The following is a 5,253-nucleotide window of genomic DNA, read 5'->3' as shown; positions in this document are numbered from 1 at the left end:
GAAGGAAGGAAGGAAGGAAGGAAGGAAGGAAGGAAGGAAGGAAGGAAGGAAGGAAGGAAGGAAGGAAGGAAGGAAGGAAGGAAGATTGTCATTATGTGGCTCAAAGGGAGGCAGAATACACATCTCTAGCCTTTTGTTCCCCACTCTTCTCTAAGGGAGATTTTCATTCCTGACAGGAGTAAACAGGAAGTTGGGGCCAGAGGTCACTCCACTCTCCTCAAAGTGGGACAGCTTTATATGTGTGTGTGTGTGTGTGTGTGTGTGTGTGTGTGTGTGTGTGTGTGCGTATTTCCATTTAAGTTCAGGAAACCTTTGAACTATCTATGGACATCCCCCGCCTCCTCAAGCAGTACTCCAATTTAAGAACCCCTGAACTAGATGGTTTCTGAGACCCTGTCCAAATATAGATTTCTGTCATTGCCAGCATAAATCTATTACAAATCCATTCATATGAAAGAAAAAGTAAGAGAATGGCAGAATAACTGTTACAAAGGGCCTAAAGGATCATACAGATTAAGCCCTTTATTTTACAATTCATTTACATTCCAGTAGAATGTAAACTCCTTGAAGGCAGGGACCATTTTGTTTTTGTTATTAACAGCAGGTGGTGCTAAAAGACAAAGTTTGATCAAATACATTCAGTCTTTCCCCCTTCCCAACAGGTAAATGGGGAGGGGCAGATTCCTGCCACACCACATCCTTCTCATTTTAACAATTTAACCAGTTTGCAGAACATGGCTTCCTTGGATTTACAGCTTCACAGGTCTAAAGTTAAAAGGGATCTAAAAGGTCATTCGGTCCAACATCCTTGTTTTATGGATGAGGAAATGGACTCTCAGATAGGTGAAGGATCAGGGTCACATAGCTCCTAAGTACCAGAGGCAAGATTTGAACACAGCCTTCATGATCCCAAGTCCAGAGTACTTTATCCTCCACTCCGCCTCAGTTAAATACAGAGATGGTCTTGAAGATGCATTTGCCATCACCTACATGTGTTCCAATTTCAAATTTATGAGATATGAAATTTATTATAATCAGATTATTAAAATACTTTCTAATTCCATCTTTCTCTCTGCCTTACAACTCCAAACATTATTCTTCATTTACATCATGACCTCCAATCTCTCCACCCCTCAGTTCTTTCTTAGGACACCCCCCTGCACTGGATATACCTTCCTCCTTCTTCCTTCTCTGTCTCAGCTGCTTGGTTAATCAGTTCAATTCTATTCCATCTTCTGTTCTCAGTTCCTTTTTGTTCTTCGTCCTATTGCTGATCATGCCTTGCCAAACCCCAAAATACTGATTGCTGTCATCATTACTCTCTTTCACTCCTTCTCACATGCTGCTAAATGAAATCGGATAAAATCATGAAGTCATCTTAAGTGAAGCAATTACATATTTATGTTGCATAACCTCAACAGTCTTCACTACAGTAAGCCAATTCTTTTACTCCTATCAGTTAACTATCCCACTCAACATACAGCACCTACTCCAAACATTTGCATTCCCTCTTCATGCTTCCTATGACCTTTCTCACTTTACTCTCTCAAATGAAGACCTAACTTCATACTTCAACAAACAAATTGAGGCTATTTGCTGAGAGATACTTCTTTTCTCACATCACTCAGATATCTCCCATTATTTCCCCTTTCATTTCCATCTCCCATGAAGAGATGGCCCTTCGCCTTGCCAAGACAAACCCCTCTTCATGTACAAGTGGTCAATCCAATTCCATTTTGTCATCTTCTCCAACCTATTGCTCCTTCTCTCCTCTCTCTCTCTCTCTCTCTCTCTCTCTCTCTCTCTCTCTCTCTCCCCCCCCCTTTTCTACTGGTTCTTTGCCTTTCCCATATAAACACTGATGTCTCACCCCCCCCAAAAAATCTTCATTTGATACAATCACCCCCTCTAGTTATCATTCTAGATGTCTCCTTTTCACAGCAGAATTCCTTGAGAAAGCCATCTGCAGCTGGCATTTCCAATTCCTCTCTAATCACTGGCTACTAAACTCTGCAATCTAGCTTCAAACCTACAATTCAACTAAAATTTCTTCCAAGGTTATGAATCATCTTCTCATCATCAAATCTAATGGCCTTTGCTTAGCCCTTACCCTTCTTGACCCCTCCCCAGCCTTTGACACCATCAGTTTCCCTCTTCTTCTGGATACTCTGCTCTGTCTTGATGTTCTTGACACTGCTGCCATGTCATTTTCATCCTGCCTATCTGACTCTTTACTATTCTCTGTGTGCTTTGCTGAATTTTCATTCAGGTCCTGCTCACCAGTCAGGAGTATCCCCAAGGCTCTGTCTTGAGCCTTATTCTCCTCCCTCTATACTATCTCACTGGGTGATCTCATTGGATCCCATGGCTTCAATTATCATCTCTATGCAGAAGATTCCCAATCTACATAGCTAGCTGTTATCTGTCTCCCGAGTTCCAATCTCACATCATCAACTGCTTTTTGGACATCTCAAAATAGATATCCCAAAGGCATCTCAAACTCCACATGTCCAAAGCAGAGCTCATTATACTTCCTCAAAATCCTCTACTCCCTCCCTCTTCACTATTATTCTCCAGGAACCACTATCCTCTTGGTCATCCACACAAACCTGGTGTGCTCCCCGATTCTTCTCTCTGTCTCTCTGTCTCTCTCTCTCTCTTACACACACACACACACACACACACACACACACACACACACACGCAAACACACACATTAAAGTCCACTGGTTCTTTTATTACCTCCAGGATCAAATATAAAATCCTCTTTTAAGCTAGAGCTTTTGACAAACACATCTCTTCTTAACTTTCCATTCTTCTTCATTTTATTCCCTTCCTGCTCTCTATGATATGGATACATTGGTCCACTTCTCATTCCTTACATGCAATGCTCCGTCTCCCAGTTATGTGATTCTTCACTGGCTATCCCCATCCTTTTTTCTCTTCCTTCACTTCATTTCTGTGGCTTCCTTGAAATCTTAGCTCATATCCTACCTTTTGTAGAAGGCCTCCCCCAGGCCTTCCAGTTTCTAATGCCTTACCCCAATGATCATATTCCACTTACACTGTATATACTTTATTTGTACATAGTTATTCACATGTGTTTCCTTGGAATGTGAGCTCCTTGAAGACAGGCACTGCATATGGGCACTCCTATGCACTTAGTGCAGTACCTGGCACATGAAAAGTGCTCAATAAATGCTTATGACTGACTTGTGACTTCACAATGCTATGTCACAACTTTTTATCCCCAGAGCCTAGGAAATATCTAGAACACGGATTAAATTGAAGGAAACTGGGGCTCACAAATTTTAAATGATTTACCAATTGTCCCATGTGGCAAAGGTAGTACTCAAACCCAGGTTCCCCTTCCAAGGCTTGTGTTTAAGAACATATAATTCCTACCTGCGTTTCTCTGCTTTCCTGTAGATATTTAGCCATTATTATCACTGTTTCTTTATAAGATGCACTCATGTTCAATATGCTGGTAGCAAAATATGGTTACATCCAGAGATCAAAGACATCGAGTTGAGGTATCAAGAGTTCTATATAAGGCACATCCAAAAACTCTTAGAAAACAGAGTTTCAAAACAGCATGTGTTGGTAACTTCTTGATTTCTTTTTGTGATTTATCACTTGATCAATGAGTTACTAGTGAGAGAGCTTAGTCCCTACTTTTTCCTTGTATATAGGTACAACCACCTCTGAATGACCACATTCTTCAAGATGAAGTGTAATGGATTATTGTAATTACATTTTATTCCCCAGTGGCTGAAAGCATTCCAACAAAATCTTGCCACCAATCTTTTGATTCCAGGGGCCTATTTTTAAAAGGGTTGCCTAAAGACTGAGGTAGGAGTATAGACCGCACCTTATAACGGAAAGAACACATAGGCACCTAGGAGGTACAGTAGACAGAGCACTGGGCTCAGAGACAAAAAGACCTGAGTTCAAATCCAACCTTAGGCACTTCCTAACAGTATGACTCAAAGCAAGTCACTTATCCTTTATTAGCCTCAGTTTCCTTATCTGTAAAATGGAAATAATAACACCTCCCAGTAATGTTGCAGGTTTAAATAAGATATTTGTAAAGCAATTTGCAAACTTAAAAATGTGGTATAAATGCTTATCATTATTATTATTATTATTATATGGACTATCGCTGTATTCTACCTTTTACACTCACTAGACCTCATTTTCCTCATCTGTAAATTAGAAAAAATCCTAAGCACACTACTTACCTTACAGGACTGTTGTAAGGAAAGCATATAAGTGCTCATTGGCATAAGGAGCAATTCTTTAAAGTCGAAGCTCTACAACCTTTCTTTGTATGGATTCCAGGTTCCATCTTATCAACATGATGTAGAGTTGCACTATACCGTTGAACTCTTGTATTGCAAATAATTCCTCTAGTCGTTCAGGTTTAACTGGATTGTTTAAATAAATAAGATAGACCAGGAACATTCCTTTAGTATAAATGGCCCTTCAAGTCGGGCATGAGGTGTAACTTGAGAAGTCAGGAGCAAGGCAGTCTGTACAGGCAGATTACCCAGGCCCTATCTGGCACCGTCCTGCCTGACATCTGATGCAATTTGCATTAGGGAGAGGAAGCAACCCTAAAATATACATTTCTTTACTGTTGTGAATCTATGTCCCAGGCTAAGCACTTTTGTCCACACGGTCTGACCTATGTGAAGGTTTTTAAACATGGAAACAGGAAAACAGTTTGTCTGGCTAATCAAATTACAGTTTCTCAAATTTAAGCAGCATTTTAAAAGCTCTAAATGTCTTCCCACTCATGGTAGAACACTCATGCACTTCTTCATTCATGCATCCATTCATTACACAGATCCTACTGTGTGCTCTAAGTGATCAGGCTCTACAGAGTACCCAGATTTGATCTGATCTGAGTAGTTCCAGAACAAAAGGACTACTTGGAACACCACGTCATCTGTAGGAATTTTTTCTTCAACTTAGACTCTGCAGTGACTCTACTCCATGGCAGCTGTCTCTTTGTAATATGTTTCACTTGGTATTAATAATAAAGATTGAACGTTGGTTACCTGTACAGTCATATCTTTCAAGTTATTTTGTATTATTTTGACATCTGCATGGGCAATACCTTATTGGAGGAGAGGATTGTTGGAGGGCATTTTGCTTTGCCAAATCAAATGCCGTATTTGAACATTATAAACATAATAGGATCTTTTTTGTTTCTACACCGTTCAGTCAACTGTGTGATTATAAAGATGT

At 40.2% G+C, this 5,253-nt stretch overlaps 1 long non-coding RNA gene across 1 annotated transcript in view; it reads right to left on the bottom strand.

Annotated features, from left to right (window-relative positions):
* The window catches only part of LOC114036907, a 27,808-nt gene extending 23,487 nt beyond the window's left edge, over nt 1-4,321 (bottom strand). Inside the window, exon 1 of the long non-coding RNA XR_003568383.1 lies at nt 4,242-4,321. This is a non-coding gene — a long non-coding RNA (uncharacterized LOC114036907). The remainder of the gene's footprint in view (nt 1-4,241) is intronic.
* Between the last annotated feature and the right edge of the window lie 932 nt (nt 4,322-5,253).

The sequence above is a fragment of the Vombatus ursinus genome, unplaced genomic scaffold, assembly GCF_900497805.2.
Source record: "Vombatus ursinus unplaced genomic scaffold, bare-nosed wombat genome assembly UNPS02010193.1, whole genome shotgun sequence".
Lineage (NCBI taxonomy): Eukaryota > Metazoa > Chordata > Mammalia > Diprotodontia > Vombatidae > Vombatus > Vombatus ursinus.
This window is presented reverse-complemented; position numbering and strand designations above follow the sequence as displayed.